Genomic DNA, 20,224 nt, shown 5'->3' on the forward strand with positions numbered 1-20,224 from the left:
AGCCGAAAAAAAAATTAGGTATTGCGCAATAGCGTTGTCGAAGTAAAGACAAAGGTAGTTAACGTATTACTACAGATTGTGTAACATTAGTGATATTTTGTAACATATTTAGTTATATACTCCCCACATTTAAATAGCGAGCGTATTTCAAATTTGAAAGTATTCGAAAAAGTTATTAGAAATATCAACTTATCCGTTGGGCATTGTTTGACAAGAATATTCAGACAATCTGAACAATTCTTGGCATCATCGTGGCAGAAACCTTAAATTAATCAAGAATTGTCAGGGATGCCAAATGGAACGAAATATTGAGTCCTAGAGTTTGAAAATTACCATCCCCCATGTATCTTTGGTAAAAAAAAAAATGAATTCTATAAAAGTTACGCAAAAGTTTGTCTTGTTTAAATCGGGGTATGGGGGAGGTTTGAATTTCTGGAGGGATGATACAGTGAATATCGTTTTTTGTGTCTATAGTTCTCTTCACAAAGAAGCTCAGTTTCTTAGTTCTACATGATAAAACTGATAAGAGCAGAAAAAGAGAATAGGTTGGTACCGCTTATACGTGGGCACAAAATCTCTAAATTGTGATGAATATATACATGTTTTGTGTAGATGCACTATATTCTATACTCAGAAGACATTTCATAGAGCATGCTGATGCAGAGAGATCAGTTGATTTCATACATGCAGAGAGATCAGTTGATTTCATACAACTTAAGTTGTATGAAATGTAATTAATTTCAGTCGTTTTCTTAGCTTATTTATATTAATTCTTTTTTTGGAGCTGGCTTAAAATACCAAGAACTGGATATAGTATCAAACAGTTCGTGGTAACGAAATAAGGAGCGATCTGGCTCAATAGTAAACAGATCTTTCAAAAATGGAATTTCGATACTAATAGACATATCAAAAGAATTGGATCTTTATGCTCATTTAAAATATATAAGTTTCATCAAATTTAGTCTTAATTATCAAAAGTTACGAGCCTGAGAAAAATTGCCTTATTTTGAAAAATCGAGAAAAACACCCCATAAAAGTCATAGAATCTTAACACCATCGCATTTAGCGTATCAGAGAGCCCTACTGTTGAATTGTCGAGCTCCTATCTATAAAAATGCGGAATTTCGTCTTTTTTGCCAGGAGACCGATCACGGGTGCATGTTTATTTGTTTTTTCTCTGTTTTTTCCGGGAGTGATCGTATCGACCCAGTGGTCCTAGACTGTTGCAGGAGGGCTCACTATACCGGAAATTAAAAGTTCTAGTGCCCTAAAATTTAAAAAAATACTGTAGGGCACCTAGACCCCCTCCCACGCCAAAAAAATAAAAAATCCCCTCCCAAAGTCAATTGGTCCAAATTCTGAGACAGCCATTTTGATAAGCATAGTCGAAAAACCTAATAACTATGTCTTTGGGGAAACTTACTCCCTCACAGTCCCTGGGGGAGGGACTACAAGTTACAAACTTTGACCAGTGTTTACATATAGCAATGGAAATTGGGAAGTGTACAGACGTTTTCAGGGGAATTTTTTCTTGGGTAGAGAGGGGGTTGAGGGGAGGGGGTTACATGGGAGGATCTTTCCATGGAGGAATTTGTCATGGGATTAGAGAATTTTCATGAAAGTGGTGCAGGATTTTCTAATATTATTTAAAACAAAAAACAATGAAAAGATAAATATGAAAAAAAAAATTAACTGAAAGTAAGGAGCAGCATTAAAACAAAAGAAAAATAAATTATTACGCATATGAGGGGTTCATCTCCTCCTAAATACCTGCTCTTTACGCTAAAGTATTTTTAGTAATTTAAAATATTTCTTCTACGGCCTTTTTGATTCAGGGGTCATTCTTAAAGAATTGGGACCAAATTTAAGCTTTAGTCTAAAGAGCAAGGTATTAAAGAGGGGGCAAACCCCCTCATATGCATAATAAAAATATACGAATATAGAAATTTGTTACGAAATTTAATTCAAAAAGTGGAACGGCACCAATTTTTCTCGTTTCCCTTATATTAAAAACGAGCATGGGTTAAGGAAAAAAAATTGTCTGCTCAAAGTAAAGAGCAAATTTGACACTTAAAACGAGCAACAGTTTTAAAGGTTCTTAAAAAATCAGTTAATTCCATTTTTTTTCGGGTGGTGGGGGACTGCTCCCCTACTCGCCCCCCTCAACGACTTCTAGAGCTTGCTTTTCCGCATTCTAGTAAAACATATGTGCAAGGAAATTTAGTAACAAATGATTCGCCTGAATCTTGATTGAACTGATGATTCAGAATTTATTCTGATGGAATTCAGGGTACCGGGAAAGGAATCATTAAAACAGGAATTCAAGCGTGTATCAGTCTTTTTACACTAAAATTATTGATCTTGTCTCAAGGGATTGATGACTTCTGTCATTTTGTGTGAAAAAAAAAAAAATCTTGGGCTGACCAGAGACGAGAAAGTTGCGTTCAAAGAATATCGAAAAAGGACCTTTCCCAACGGAAATAAAAGCTATCTCGTCCTCTTTAAGTGATTAAATAAAAAAAAAAAAAATTTCAACTGAAAGTAAGGAGCAACATTAAAACTTAGAACGAACAGAAATAATTACAAATATGAAGGGGGTTTAGTCCTCCTCAACGACTCGCTCTGAATTGTTTTTCCAATTCTTAAAATTGACTCCTGAATCACAAACGTTGTTTAATGAGAAATAAAAGACGCTTTTTAATAGTTCTAAAAAACTTTAGCGTAAAGAGCGAGGTGTTGAGGAGGGATAATCCTCTTCAAATACATAATTATTTTTAATTTATTACCCTTCAAAAACGGAAAATACGGAGTATAAAAAAGAAAAAAATAAATACACTTCAACTACATACATTACAAACAACCCTAGTCCAGGGGTGGTTGGCTTTTAAAAAATTGGCACTGAATTTAGAGATTCTTCTCTCTATGGCCATGGAAGGGTTGGTGACCTTGTATTTCATGGAGATGTCGCCATTGCTGTGCCACAGAGGGGGACGCAGGAGAAACTTGGCATATCTGTAGAATGCGCTACAAATGGCTTTCTTTTCGGTAGCTGTGAATATTTTCCAGAAGGGAGCCAAAGCAAGCAGATGGGGGGGGGGGGGGGGTTAGAAGAGTGAGAAAGACGGTCGAGTTTTCCTAGCTCTTTCCATTTTTTCAACAGAAAGACAGGCATAAATATCCAAGGAACAAAAAAGTTTGGTTTAATATGAGAATTTTGAAACCTAGATTTATCTTTAAAAAAAATATTGAATAGCATAAGTGACAAGAGATATTTTTTCTTTTAATTTGGTGTTAGAAAAACAACTAACATACAGTGTTGCCTGGCTTATCCGTAACTTACCTCAGTGGAATCACACAATTGATGCACTGTATATATTTTTTTTTTAATAAAACAAAATATAATTCCACTAACACTAAATTAGGACAATATAACCCAACATCGATAAGAAAATTTTTTTTTTACAGAAAAACATTTGATAGTTATACTTTTTGACGGATATTCTTCAGGTTTTAATGAGGGGCACTGATTAGGGGAGTAAAGGAAGGGATTCTAGTTCTATTGCCGTATTTGAACAATATGGAACAATATTTAAGCCGGAATCAAACAAATATTTTTAGTGTTGGAGGGACATTGAACCAATTTTTGTATGGTCCCGCTTACAACAAGGTAAACTGTAATCTTGCTGATAACAAGATTTTGGGAAAATTGGAGGATTGAGGAGACATGGGCTTAATTTTGTATCTAATATTCAGATTGAAGGTCATTCGTTTCAAACATAGGAGACCAAACATGGGGAGATCTCTGCTGAAAAGCTAGTAAACGGTAAAGAGCAATTTTAAATGACTGAAATTATATTTGCAAATAATTCCAAGAAAGGAGAGATTAGAGGTTGAATTTTCTCTCCATATCGACCGGAAGAACTTCCCACAAAAATTTTCACTGAAAAAACAGATAAAGCAACAAAACTAAATTTTGAAAATGCATTTTGCCCCCTTTTTCCTCTCTATATTTTTGTGCATTAGCGCCACTGATTCATAGCTGTCATTTTGTGTATATTCTGTCAATTATTCTAAATTGAATTTTATTCGAAGAGAGGTTGAATAGAGGAATAGATGAAGAGAGGTTGAGAGGTTGAATTTTATTCGAAAAGAGGACGGGAAAGGATTATATGTATTGTTAATCACAAGGTATTACATTTTATTGAGCAAATTAGTTTCAATTGATTGATTTTATTTCATATATTAATATTAAATTTAAGCTAAATTTTTAGGCTCCATTCCGAAAATAGGAGCAAGATATTAAAATTTTTATTTTATTTATTGCAATTACATTAGCATATTAATTAATTGGATTTAGGTTGTTAATTTTGAAGTTAAATACTAAAAAAAGTTATTCCAACCAAAAGAACAAGTTATGAATTCTAAGGTATTAACCAAATTACTACATTAGTACTAAAATTTAAATTTTGAGCGTTAATTTTAGAAATCAAGCTTGATCTGGAAAAAATCTTCTTCAGAAATTATGTGAAAACGAGCTTTAAACACCTTAGTAAGATTTTTGGAAGACAGCTAAGAATTTTGCTATTTTTTCTGTCAGAACAAAGTTTAGAACCATTTGTTGCATATAATTTACTTAATTAATCCACTTTGCATATAATTAATCCACTTCACCTCTTTTGCAAGTAATTTTGGTACTTCGTATTATACGAGAAACACTCGAGACATTACCCAGTTTTCATCCCAGTTAGTTTGCAAATATTACAATGTATAGTGATAGAATATAGTGTCTGATCATAGACGGCTATATTTTCATTAAATAATTAGTTGGTATTTTGGTTAGGTTAGAATATGTTTGTTTAGATTACGTATTTACGTTTTTCTCACAGTTACTTCGTTATGCAAGGATTTGTAGTAATTATATTGATTTTAAAAATAGATGTAAAATCTTAAGCCAAAAATTGATATCAAGAGGTTTTTCTGCAAATAAATTAACTTGGCAATTTAAAAATTTAGTTTTCATTATAACGAACTTTTAAATAAATATCAAAAGAATTATCTAGAAATACTTAAAGAAATTTTTAACTAATTTCGGAGGTTCGAGAAATGTTGTCACAGCGCCATTTATTTTGAATTGTGTTTCTAATTGAGCAGATTTTTTAAAAAATTAGCCACATGGTAAAGATGAATTCTATAATTGTTTAGTTCATTCAGGTTTTTTGCAATGTGTTAATATTTGTGATTTGGTAAAATTTATAATATTTAGTTTACCTATTGTTGCTAAAGGGAGGGGTATATTAACAAGATAAGCTTGTTTTGGTTTTACTTGGTTGTTTTACATTTGCTGTTTTTTTTTCATAGGCATGTATTTTGGGGGTGATACCTGACGCGGGGATGCCATGGATATTCTGTGGTAGCCACAACACTGTGCTGGGTAGAGAATTTAGAGTGGCGAAACCCTATATAGGCCAGTGCATTCTCCTGATGAGCCCTTATGTTGGGTGTTGCGTCTGAATTATTTGTCTATATTATTTTTTCTATTGTTCGGTAAATGACGACTTATACTTATTGACGACATGACTGCCTGTCCATGGATTATTCTTTATGGTTGATTGTGTGTGGCTATGCTGTTTGACCTATGTGATTGTATGGATGAGTAGGGTTAAGGCCTCATTCAAGTGCTGGTCTATATTAATCACTAATTTAGGAAAACAGTCTTCCTTTTCTCCTTCTGTTTGTGCTGTAGCATTGGTGATTTCTCTTTTCATGATATGTATATATATATATATATATATATATATATATATATATATATATATATATATATATATATATATATATATATATATATATATATATATATATACATATATATATATATATGTATATATATATATATATATATATATATATATATATATATATATATATATATATATATATATATATATATATATATATATATATATATATATATATATATATATATACATATATATATATATATATATATATATATATATATATATATATATATATATATATATATATATATATATATATATATATATATATATATATATATATATATATATATATATATATATATATATATATATATATATATATATATATATATATATATATATATATATATATCCTCAACACTCGGCACAGAGCAGGCTTCTATATAGAGACCCTCATTGTCACTGGTCTTTTAACCCAGGCGATTGGAGCGTTTTCTTGATGTCATGACATCACCATAGGCCATCCTGTAGCCTGTAGGAAGGGATTCTAGTTCTATTGCCGTATTTGAACAATATGGAACAATATTTAAGCCGGAATCAAACAAATATTTTTAGTGTTGGAGGGACATTGAACCAATTTTTGTATGGTCCCGCTTACAACAAGGTAAACTGTAATCTTGCTGATAACAAGATTTTGGGAAAATTGGAGGATTGAGGAGACATGGGCCCAATTTTGTATCTAATATTCAGATTGAAGGTCATTCGTTTCAAACATAGGAGACCAAACATGGGAAGATCTCTGCTGAAAAGCTAGTAAACGGTAAAGAGCAATTTTAAATGACTGAAATTATATTTGCAGATATATAGAATATATAGAATTCCTATAAAATAGGAATTATTTCTTGAAGTCCTGACCTATTTAAACTGTTTTGTGGCCAGTCATCGCTATTCCTTGTTTTCCAATCGTTCAAAACTTTTATTTAAAATTCAATGTGACTCTCACTCTTGTTTTTTTTTATTCTGTGCCTTTTCCTTTAGCTGTTGCGATTCTCACTTTTACTACCTTTTTAATCACATTTATCCGTGCTTCCTTTTCATAGATCAATCCCTTATACATTTTAAATGTACTTAAATCAAAATTAGCGCCATTTTAAAATTATATTTTTTTGTTGTTATTTGACCTTTATCTTTTGCCTTGGCATGTCTTTTGTCATTATTAAACAAAAAAAATAAGTTTTTTTTATCTAAAATAAGAAGCGACATTAAAATTTAAAACGGACGGAAATTAATCAGAAAACGAAAGGGCCTGCCCCCTCCTCAGTGCCATTGATTCGTCTATAGTAGTTTTCATTATTTCCAATTTGATTTAACTTTTATTTAAATTTTTGTTTATTTTAGGTTTCATTTGCCTACTGATAACAGTATCTGTTGGTTTTAAGTTTCAATTATTATAGGAATTTATCTCCACTCGTCTTAGGTTTAACCTAATATGGCTCTTTGCATTCCCTTAAAAACCTCTTTTTCCTAAAGAGTTTCTGAGATTAATTTTTCCATTTTTAGGTGGTATAATATTATGATTTTTTAACGTTATAAATTTTTTAAAAGTTGTATAAGTTACGTGCTTTTCCTAAAATACTTGGACGTCAATAAATAAATGTTTAGATGCACTTGAAATATGGTACACATAGCCCACGCTTCCTCCCCACCAAAAAATGGAAATAAACATCCTCATCTGTACTTTCTTCTTCTACCTAACATTAAAATTTCAACTCCAACCCCCAAGATATTTCTAAGATACTACAAACATTAGGTTTTCTCATTGGGTTTGATCGTATCATTAGTGTCATTAGGTTTGATTTTAACGTCTCGTCCAAAATCAGAGCTCATCATCCAGTGTCCCCTTCCAATTTGCTACTGCTGATACTACTACTACTACTACTACTAACAACTCACTGCAGCACCAAGCTACCTAAGGTCAAAACTGTGACACACCCTACTCCTCTAACCCAATCTATTCAAAACTTCCTTCTTTACAACCTCCCTGGATGTTCCCATTTCCCTTAAATATCTCCTTACTGCACCCTCCCACGCCAACCGGGGACGACCTACTTTTCGCTTAGCCCAAGACGGTTGGTCAGTGAAGATATCTTTGGAAATCTATCATTCTTCATCTGCAAGACTAATAGTCCAAAAAACCTTTTGGTGGACCTGAGGCAAAATTGGTCCCTTTTACTCCCCATACCTGAAAGTTTTACTTTTCCTTGCCCTACTCTTCTTTTTTCCTTGCTATTTATGCCTAATATTTTCAACATAATTCCTCGTACCGTTGATAAGATATCGGAGATATTGTGCTCCAATGACCTTTAAGGCTCAACTTCATACTTGAACTTTTCCCGAGATTATGCTGATTAGACATTATGATAAACTTTATCTATACAGTGGTATTTGATTCCCGCAGAAGCAGTGTAGGCTCAATTGCTGAAACTAGAGATTGTGGCATTATAATCAAAAGAATTATTTTTCTAGGCAGTCGTGACATATATACCAAAGCAGGCAAACATCAGTAAAACTGCTGGCTACTTCTATCTAAGCCCCCCTCTCCTCGGCTTGTAAGTGTACATTAATTGGTGTACTGATAATTTAAACAGAGAAACTTAATCATATATTGGAGCCCAAGGCTAGCTAATACCAGGTAGTTAAGCGTTATCTTTCTTATGGTATCCAGGGAGGGGTAGGGAGTTTGACCCCCCCCCCCTGAAATTTTTATCCGATTCGTAAAATACATAACAAAAATGATTATAAAATCATTTTTGATGGGTTTAGGTTTTTACCCAAAAAAAAAATGCGAGTAAAATTTTCCCCTTTACAGCTGTAATCTCTGCTGGTCTTAGGATCGAACCTGTATCGTTCCGTATTTTCTTTTATTATTATGAGTGTCATAAATAAAAAATTGTGGTATGAACTAAAGCTAAGAAGTGGGATGGCTCAATAGTAATCGAAACTCTAAAAGGTGGAATTTTGACAAATATAAATATATCAAGGCAATCAGCTTATTCTGCTGCTTCCAAATATACAAGTTTCACTAAGTTGAATGCTACCCATCAAAAGCTAGGAGCCTGAAAAAATTAGACTGATTTTTAAAAAAGGTGGGGACACCCCAAAAAATGTTGAATTTTTTACTTTTTGCCAGAAAAAAGATTAGGAATACGTGTTTATTTGTTTGATTGTTTTTTTCCAGGGGTGATCGCATCGAACTAATAGTCGTAGGATATCGGGAAAAAGGTTCACTTTAACGAAAATCAAAAGGTTCCCTTTTTAAGTGACCAAAAAGATTAAAGGGCAACATGCCCTTTTTCCTCAAAAATCGTCCGATCAAAATTTTTTGAAACCTTTTCGTTCGGCGTAGTTGAAAAGTCCCGAAACAAAGCCTTTGAAGAAAACATGACACCCCCCCCTCGTCCTTGGGTATGGGTCTATAAGTTATGAAATTGGCCCATTGTTTACATACATTATTTGTTATTGGGAAGTATACCAACACTTTTCAGGGGGAGGATTTTATGCTTAGGATGCGTTTTCATATGGAAAATGTTCCATGTTGAAGGAAATTTCCAGGGTGAACTTTCCAGTGAAAATTTTGCATTGGAGGGATTTGACAGAATTCGTATACAAAATTCTTTTTGTTTGTCTTACTTTCTCTTTGCTTGCTCAATGTCGCATATGGAGAGGTTTCGCGGGAATCGTCTGGAGGAGATAATCCTTGTTTTTGGATTTCGGGGACATAATTTCTAAGGAAGGGGGATTTCCGGAGTAATGAAAAAGCATTAGTGCTTAAAATCTTTTTCAAATGAAAGTGTGCTATGGAGAATGACTGAATCTTCTGCAAGAAATTTTACAGAGGAGGGATTTTCAGTTTGGATGGGAATATCCGGAAAGAATTTCACTGGGGAAGGGGCGTGGGAAGGACTTTCCATGAAGGATTTTCCCGATAGGTGAGGGAATATTTCATGAAGGGTGTGCCAGATTTACCGGCATTAGTTGAAAACGGATGAGAATTAAAAAAATAACAAGTTTTCTTCCATTGAAAATAAGGAGCAACATTAAAACAAAAAACGAATAGAAATTATTCCATATATGAAGGGGTTGCCCTTCTCCTCAATATCTTGCTATTTACGCTAAAGTTGGTGTTCAATTTTTTTTTTTTTTTTAATACTGATGAAATATAACTTTGCGTTCAATTAGAATGGGGAGCTCTTTAAAAATGCTAAGAACTTTAGCGAGGAGTAATGTCTTGAGGAAGGGTGCAAGACCATATCATATACGTAATATTTTCTGTTAATATTGATTTTTATTGTTGCTCCTTGTTTACAGTTGAAAAACTTTAGTGTTATTACAAATATGGCTGTCCTGCTATGTCTTGAAAGTAAATGAAAAACTAAGTAGAAGGAGAAAATCAAACATAAATTTATGGTTTTGTCCCCATATCTTTATCTCAATCTGTGAATATACCAAAGACAGACGCTAATGTTAGCGTAATAAAAACCGCAAATTTTCTCTAAGTCAGTGACATTGCTATTTTTTAAATATAGCTTTCAGTTTATTAATTTAGCGGTTGTTCTTAGTTTAAAACCACGCCCATAGGTTTTTTCATCTTCCTGGAATTAGTGACGTAATTCCAGAGTGTTTTACTTACATATAAAGCTGAATTTTTTTCTGGATTCTTTAGTTGGGTTTTTATCTCAGAGGCATTCAAATTCACACTGAGAACCCACACTGAAATTTTTGAGCATTTGATAAATATTGCTTTTCATTGGTCTCATGAGACAAACTATTTAGCACTTAAATTCCTCAAATTATGGATCAAACGTTGAAATTGAAAAATCGGTGGGATTCAGTATAAACCGAATTACATTTTTCTATTAAAATTAAACAATTTCGTTATCTTAAATTTGAACTTAAAAATCATATAAGGTTAAATTACCCTTAATTTCAGCTAATACTGTAAATTTTTCTTTATATTTAGCGTAACTTACTTTAATTATAATATGAAAGATTACGAGGAATGTTTATTCTTCTCTCTTGACCAAAGCTGTATTTTTCTAAGCTTTTGTTCCTAGAGACCATGTACCATATTTGAGTGCCTCACTTTGAATTGGCCAAACAGTGGGATTAGACAACACTGCCTAAATGGGTGAAATAAAAATGTAAAATTTTATATTTTGGGATGTATTTAGGGAAAAAAAGACGGTGAGGGTGAAAGCCTCTTGATCACGTTTAACTCTTAAGAAGTGCTTTAAAACTTTTCATTTCCAATCAAGTGAGTACCCCCTCCCAAGTTTACACAAAAATATTTTCCAAATAAGCCTTATATGTTAACGATCAGCTACTACTTTAACTTACAACTCTTTCCCCAGGAGCTGCTGGTGTTATTACCATTTGATCTTTGGACTATTTTGAACAAGAAATTTTGTTTTAATTTTGATTGAATAAGTTTCAAAATTCAACTTGAGATCTCAATTTTCAATCGAATTAGCCTTCTCCAATGTTTTTACAACCAACCCTTTCTATAAAAAACTGACACTTTAACAATGGGTAACTTGCAAAAGCCTATGGCTCCTGTCCCGAGGACAGATGGTGTTTTTGCTAATCACGTTAATTAATCAAATTTTATTACTCGACTGGAAACTGAAAGTTTAAGTGCCCTTGAACCTTTTTAAAACTCAAAAGTTACTGGAGGACAGCCAGCCCCACCCCCTTTGGGGATAAACACCTCCTGCGAAAAATTCTCCCCCCTGGAAAATACCTCCCCGTGAAAAATCTTACTCCAAAAGATACTCCTTGCGGTTAGCTGGTCTCCAATCAATTTTGACTTATTAAAAAAATAGAACTGCCTGGGGATTATAACTAATTTCCATCCTCCCTAACCTTCCATCCCACTAACCTTTCATCCCACTCTCGTCTCTCTTTTAGAGCTGATTCTGTATTTATATGAATAATCAATGAAAGCCGAGATATTTTGGCATGAAAATTCATCCTTTGAGGCATCTCCCTCTCTCCGTAGCTAAGAAACAATCAGAGAACCCCATTGTAGAAGTTTAAGTACCTTTTCAAGTTTTGAAATTTTTCCATTTATTTATTATTATTTTATTTTCTTGATTTCCCTCAAAAAATGAGGAGTAGGCTACAATATAAATATAAGGAAAAGACAAATGATAACGCTTACAATAAAAAAAATATCAAATATTGATCAAACACTTAAAAAGAAAAAAAAGATGCAAAAACACTTGCTAAATAATTTAACCTGTAAATCATCAAGAGCCAGAACTGTTACTAAAAAACGGAAGTAAATTGTGGCCTTATAGATTGCTTAAAGATAGCATGTGTTGTTTGAAAACATACACAGATTTTTCGCGTGGGAGCTTTCTAAGGGAGGCTCTGGAGGAATTTCCTTGTGAAGAACATTTGCATGGAGGGGTAGGGCAGTACTTTAACATAAATTCCTCTGTTCCGCTTTCTTTAGCACTTCACAATTAAACTAAAAGATAACACACCTCAAATAACATATTCAGATCAAATTTGGAAAACCGTATTTTTGGTGAAGGGGTATTTTTTAAGGAGGGTTTTTCGTGATAGAGGGGGGGGGTAAGATTTTAGACCTGTAGACTGTGAGAGGATGAAGTGAACCCCAATCAACAGACATCAAAAAAGGAGAAATAAATCTTGTTTTAAGAATTTGTGACGTCCAATTTTGACAAAAAAAACAGAGATTTTTTTTTATTAAGCATCTTGAGAGTTATTTATATAATGACTTTTAAAAGCAAATAATTCCAACACGAATGATCGTATAAAGATTCTCACTTGTGTTTGACCCAATATAAGTACGGTGGTTGGGTTGTACGAGAGTTCCCTTATGCGAGGGTTCAGTTGCACGGTGGTGAAGCTACACAGTGGTTCAATTTCTTGGTGATTCAGTTGCACGGAGGTTCAGTCACACGGGGAGTTAAATTGGGTTAAGATTCGAGGGGGTTGAGTTGTACGAGGGCTCATTTAAAAGGAGTTCAGTTGTACGAGGATTCAGTTAAACGAGGGTTTAGTTACACATGGGTTCGGTTGCAAAGGGTTTAGTGCCACGATGGTCCAATTACCCGGTGGTTCAGCTGTACTGTGGTTCAGTTGCAGTGGTTCAGTTGGAGGATATTGAACAAACCAAAAGAGACTATGGGCATATTACTACTGTTACACCACTGTTACTGCTATTGCTAATACTGCTGCTCCTCCTCCTACTAATACTGCTGCTACTTTTATAACTCCTACTACGCTATCAGAGTGGATAAAGAATTAATGTTTAAAGGATGCAGATACAGAATTATGTATTTTTATTTAGTTTCAACTAAATGAAAAGGACCTAGGTACAGGCAGGTTCTTAAAAAGGCATAACATTATCTTAGGAACAGCTGAGGATACTACGTGAAAACTTTCAGGGCTACTACTACTACTACTACTGCCACTGTTAATGTCATGAAACTATATCAAAAGATTTTAAGTGCATGTAGCCTCTCAAAGTGGAACATAACCAACATATGAGGAGCAGAAATTGACATTAAGTAGAAACTTTTTTACGGAAAGTTTCTTTTTATTTAAATTTAAATCAAAAGGTATTTTCAGTACGCAGGTTGTAAAAAGGTTGTATTTGCAATATCTCAGGAATGGCTCATGTCATTGTGTTGAAATACTCAGGGCTATAATTATTATTGCTACTAGCATGGCGACAGCTACTACTTCTATAAAACTAAATCAAAAGGTTTTAAGTGCATCCAAGTTGTTAAAATGGCATAGATACAATGCCTCAGAAATGAAATAAAGCACTGATGTCGAACTATAAGGGAAAGATAAAGGGAATGTAAAACTAAATCACAAGGCACTATATACATCAGGATTGTTAAAAGGACTCATTGGCAATACCCAGGAACAGCTAAGAGCGTTACATTGGAACTTTCAGATGATGTTATTAGGTATTTTCAACTAAATACAACGACAATTTGCGAATGTATGGTCATCGTAGGGGAGACTTTGCGATATATCAGAAGCGGCTAAAGGTAGAAAGTTGAAACTTTCAAAGAATATCGAAGGAAATTTTCAACTAATTATGGTTGTTAAAAGGGCGTATCTTCAATGTCTCTTGAATGGTTAAAGGTATCTAGATAAAACGTTCAAAGAATGACAAGATGGATTTTAAACCAAATAAAAACAACTCGCTGCAACAACTACTACTGCAGCTGTGACTACTTATGACTGCAAATGTGACAATCTACGAATGCTACTTCTTGTATTTGCTGCAGCAATTATTTACGACTTCTTGATACTGCTTGCGGCGGTGACTGTGAATATTGACGATTTGCAACTTTCGTGACCGTAAATACTCGTGATTGCGATTCATTGCGACTCTGAAAAGTTGGGAATGTGATTCAAAAACCTGTGACTGTGACTTTTACTTCTTAGAACTACGACTGCTCCTGAATGCAACTCCGACTGGAGCAACTACTGACATTTGTAGTTGCTTAAGACTGCGACTTCAAGTACTTATTACTATGATGGCAAATATTTAACACAACGACTATGATTGCTTGCAAACGTAACAGTTTGTGACCGTGGCGACGACTGCTTGCGGCTGCAACTGCAATCACAGTGGTATTTGTAAATTGTCTGCTGCTACTACGAGTACTACTGCTAACATTACTGCTACTATTGAAATTAATCACTAGAGTTTTAGAACATCTAGGTTGCCAAAATAGTACAGATGCAATACCTCACAAACTAATTAAGTATTAAGTTTAGAGATCCAAGTCAAATATAGGGGAAAGGAAGATATAAAACTAAATCAAAAGACATTATATGTCTTTTCTTTGTATATGTTTTTTCGATATCCCTGGATATGCTAAGGGCATTACTTTAGAACGTTATGGATATGCTGCTAGGGGTACTGAACTAAATCGAATGGCATTATTTGAATCCAAAGTTGACAAAAGGGCGTATCTTGAAAACCTCAGGAAAGGCTAAAGGAATTAGGTTGAAAGTTTCAAGGAATGTTGAGGGGAATAATTGATAATATTGGTCAACAGGTAAGGTTATAACATGATGTGAGTCAGAATTATTTTAGCCGCCGAGAACTCAAATGTTATGTTATTTTTCAACCCATGTATTTGAAGGTTTTTCCGTGTATGCTACCCATTCATCCTAAGTATTACAGAACAGCTATTATTATAATATTTTGAAAACCTTTGTCCAAAATATAGATAATAGCCAAAATCTTGAATCAATTAAAAAAAACAGAAATTGATTTTAAAAAATCACGATTTTAACTTTTCGAAGAAAGGAAAGGAGCTATATTAAACCAAAGACGGAAAGAAAGTCAAATAATATTTCAATCTTAAGACAACCAGAAATCCCAATAAATAAATAAATGAATTCCAAAAAGAATGAGAATTATAATAAGTAATCAGTCGTACTTAGAACGAGCAGAAATTACTACAAAGAGAAGAAGGGCTAACGCCCTCTGTGCCTCGTAAAGAATAGAACAGACACAATTTTCACTTTACTGAAAACAAAACACATTTAAGAAGTTTCTCTCTCTTCAAATACATAATACATTTAAAGAATTTTTTTATAACTTTAAGGGATCCAAACCTTTTGAGACTTTCAGGAATGAATATGTATTGACATTCAAATGTAATTCTGGATTCATCTGTCCTTTTCAGTAATCTTGGTTGTTATTTTTTTTTTCTATGTATAAGAGAAGAACATTGCCCCGAATAGGATTATTTGAGTAAATTTTTTACATTTTAAAGATTCCTTCGCTAGATTTTGCTACCAACCAATTCGGAAATCGAACAGATAGCAAATGTTAGTGAGAATCTTTCTTCATTTTTTCTTCTATTTTTATTGGAACAAGAATCTATTTGGCTAGTTGGTAAATTGAGACATAAATATGGTAATATCAAAATATTACCAAAAAATGTTTAAAAAAACGCATCATATTCCCATTACCCAGCTGAAAGACCCCTGGAATATAGTCTGGGCTAAAAAAAAGTGGGTCAGATTTGAAATAATGAGTACAGTGTCAGTAAAAGTTTTCCATATAGAGAGATTGCAGATTGTGAGAGAAAAATTCAAAAACTAAGGTATTTTTTAACTGAAAGTGTGCTCAGTGAATTTTTCAGGTGCAATCGTCCGCAAAAAGTTTTCTTGGTGGGGGGGGGGGGTACTTTCACCAGCGATGAAATTATCAGGGGGTATTTTTGGGAGAAGATATTTTACACGGGAGGAATTTTCCATGGAGGAATATTTTGTGGATGGAGACAATTTTCATAGAAGAAGAAGCCAAATTTCATGGTATTGTCTGAAAAGTGATTGGAAATTAAATTGAAAACAGATTTTTTTTTTCCAATGAAAGCAAGGAGTAACATTAAACCTTAAAAGGAACAAAACTCAATTCGTATACGAGGGGTTTGCTCCCTTTGCAATAGCTCTTTATGTTAAAATTTGACATTTTGACCCAATTCTTTAAGAACGACTGCTGAAACATGGGAGCCGTTTAATTAGAACAAGAAGCTTTTCTAAAATAACCAAAAAACTTTTTTTATTACTTTACATAGATACTTTGAGAATGAAATGAAACACATTCACAATAAAATATATTTATACTTGTAAAAACATTTTTATTAGAGTATTTTTGATAAAAAAAAGTAAATTAAGAAAAAAAATTGATCCATAGACTCAATCCTTTAACTTTCTAAGCTTATCATCTTTCAGCTTGAAACTTAATCTCAATAAGAGATAGTTTACATTAACATAAGTCAAAGTTCTAATAAGTCTCAATAAGAGACAGTTTAAATTAGTCACATTTTTCGTCTTAATAGAGACACTAACATTTGCATTTCATTCCACTTTAACATTTGCACTTTAACATTCCATTTTAACATTTCATTCCATTAACATTTGCATTTCTATTCCATTTTAGAATTGGTTGATAACAAAATCTAGCGAAGGAATCTTTAAAATGTAAAAAATTTACTTAAATAATCCCTACTTATACTTACTGACCTACTTGTTGAAGATATCGCAGGGACATCTGACACTGAAAATAACGAATTCAGTTACTTTGTAATGGGTTATTTTGAAACTAATTTAATCGGATTTCAGCTGTTTGACTACATGGTGAGTAATAATCTGATTCGATTTTGGACTTGGGCTAATTGTCCATATTTGTTGGTTATACCATTATGACGAAATATGTACATTCATCGGTGTTGAATTTCGTGCAGTCTAATCTTAAAGAAGGAGTAAGTGATGAAGTTATTGCTAACCATGCTGTTGGTTTTTTTGATGAGAAGTCAATTATGGTGGCTAAAATAGAACGTTGGTCTCGTGTTTACGAGGGTGAACGTGTGCAAAGACGCCAAGGCGATCAAGCTAATTACAGTCACATTAAGGACATGATGGAAATCTTCCAGAAATGCGATAGCGAAAATATGTCTTTGCCTACATACGTGATTATTTTGCCTACCGAGGTTCCTGTTATTCCTGCTGTGGCTTATTCTACCTTCGCCTCAAAGCTTGTAAGCATTGATTCGGAACTATTCGTGAGAAGATTTCGTAGTATGATCTTAAATTCCCCCCTCTTAGCAGCCCTGGCCCTCAGTCATTGAATCACAGTCTGACGACAAGTCCCATCACAATTAAATAATCCCGACAAGTGTAGTGAAATACTAGACTCTATTCCAGGTCATGCATGCATTCATAGCATTAAGCCCTCTGTCGATAAGCTGGTGGTACGAATTGACAAGATTGCTGCAAGGGACTTTTGCAATGCCGTTCCGTCTGTAATGAGAGATTGTGACGTCAAAGTAAAAGAAACGAAATATATTGTGGTAAATTGGGGATGTCAATTCATTGCGGTAATATTACTCATGCGAAACGAATAGGCAATTCGTTGACTGTTAGAGTGTGTTTTGACAACGCTGCTGCGCTCGCTAATGCACTTCGACTTGGTATAAAGATTGGGTATGAGATATATCGAGTTTACGAATTCCAACGCCCACCCAAATGCTGTTATAATTGCCAATCACCAAATCAATTAAGATCAAATTGTAATAAAGAAAAATGCTGCTCCCGTTGCGCAGGGCAACATGAATCCTAGCCTGATTCTCCGTGCCAGGCTACACCAAAATGTACGAACTGTCAAGGCAATCATGTGTCATTTTCAATGAAATGTCGAATTCTTCGTGAATTTCTGTCGAAACGATCGTCCTATACAAGAAAATGAGTGCTAAGACTAACTTCACTATATGTTCGTTCAATATTAACGGTACTAAAGGATAAAGACGTTTCTTTAGATCAGAAATTAGAAAACTTTGATGTTTTATTCCTCCAGGAACATCTCCTACCTTTAGTGAGCTTAAACTCCCTACGGAGAAGTAATGAAAACTTAGTTTTTTTCTAAAAGTGCACGCAACACCTCTGGCAGACCGTCAGGTGGCCTAGCATGTTTATAAAAAAGACGCTGTTTTCACCACCCCCTTTATGTTATCACGAAAGTGATTGTTATAATGCTATTCGTCTTGCCAACCTTGTCCTCATTAATGTTTATCTCCCCTGCAACCAGAAATCCCTCCGAAGTTTAACTAAATTTACAAAATCTTGCACATTAATAAACAGTCTTCTGAATGGCATTGATAGTAATGAACTGGATTGGTTATTAATCGGTGATATGAACTGTAATATTAACTCTTCATCAGTGCGGACTGAGCTTCTTTTAGATTCCCTACCGAATAGTTATAAAATTTTGGAAGAAAAATGCCTCCCATTCCTGTATCCATAATAGTGGCCTACTTTCCGACATTGACCATTGTATCGTTTCTTCTGGTCTCATCTGTGGCGAAGTCCATGTTGATCAGGCTGAGCGTGATTATGATTATCTCTCCGTATCCCTCACTGTTACCCTTGATGTTACTAAAGAACCTTCGTCCTAATACTAGAAAATAGATTTCTAAAAGAGAACGGAACAACGCTCACTGGCCTCTTTATTTGTTTACGCTTGTTAGCCTTCTATCAACGATTAAAGTCCCTTTTAATCTGTTGTGTACAGGCGTTGGGTCCCCACAAGCCAGAATTCCGCTTAATATTTATTATAGCCACATTGTATCGTGCTTAAGGAGGTCTGAAGAGGTAGCTGTTCCCCATGTCGCTTTCGAGCCCAAAGAAGAAGTTCAAATTGGAAGAATGACCCAGAGCTCAAAACTATAAAAAATCGGGCTAAATTGTGGCTAAAAATGTGGATAGCTTGCGGCCGCCCTTTAAGGGGTAATGTATCCGATATTAAACAAAGAATAAAGCTTGATTTTAAACGCTATCTTCAAAGAATTAGGTATAATGGTGCCAAATTTCCTAAGACTCCTAGTCACTGGAAAAAAATGATTAATGTCGCGAAGTTCGACAGATTGCCTACGGCCGACCGAATCCCTAATGTATAATGGACCAATCATTATAGTAACATTTTCAATACAGTGATATATGCGGTTCACTGTCGTTTTGCCTAGTTCTTTTCTAATCTGTTGCCTAAGAAAATCATTCAAGGTCATGTACCTCCCGTTTGTGTTGACCGTGTCAAAAGAAGTGTAGAGAGACTTAAATCGAAATCTTATGATATAGACGGCATCAGTGCTTTTCACCTCGATATTGATTCGGAGGAATTAGTTTATCACTTGCAGTTACTTTTTCAGATGTGTTTATGCTCTTTTTTAGTCCCTGATTCTTTTTTAGTTGGTAACATTACGTCAATTTTGAAACGTGGTAAGGATCCAACTAGTTGAGCTTCGTATAGGCCTATTACAGTTGCTTGTACTTTAAGTAAAGTATTTGAATATGTACTGTTCCCTGATCTCCTGTCTTAAGTAGATTATATGTCTAATCAGTTTGGCTTCAAGCTGTATTAAATAAAAAAAAATAGTTTTTTTAATTGAAAGTAAGGAGCGACATTAAAACAAAAAACGAACAGAAATTACTCCGTATATGAAATGGGTTGTCCCCTCCGCAGTCCCTCGCTCTTTACGCTAAAGTTTTTAATTGTTTTAAAAAGTAGAACTGTGGCAAAGAGTCAAACTTTAGCGTAAAGAGCGAGGGACTGCGGAGGGGACAACGAAGTGTTTGATATAGGATGCCAACATGCTCATCGTGCTATAGTTTCGCTATTACTTGAAGCGCATAAAAATAGTTTTGAGGTTCATTTTTGTGCACCTGATGTTTCAAAAGCATTTGATTCAATATGCTATAGCCAACTTTGGTATTCTTTAATTCAACTTGGTGCTAATGTGTCTATTATATCAATTCTTCGTTTTTGGTATGCTAATTCATATGTTCGACTCAAGTCAGGTGACACCTACGCTGGTAATATCCCCATCCGTTCTGGTCTTAGGCAAGGAGGAGTC

Source organism: Artemia franciscana, chromosome 21 (assembly GCF_032884065.1).
Source record: "Artemia franciscana chromosome 21, ASM3288406v1, whole genome shotgun sequence".
In the NCBI taxonomy this organism is placed as follows: Eukaryota; Metazoa; Arthropoda; class Branchiopoda; order Anostraca; family Artemiidae; genus Artemia; species Artemia franciscana.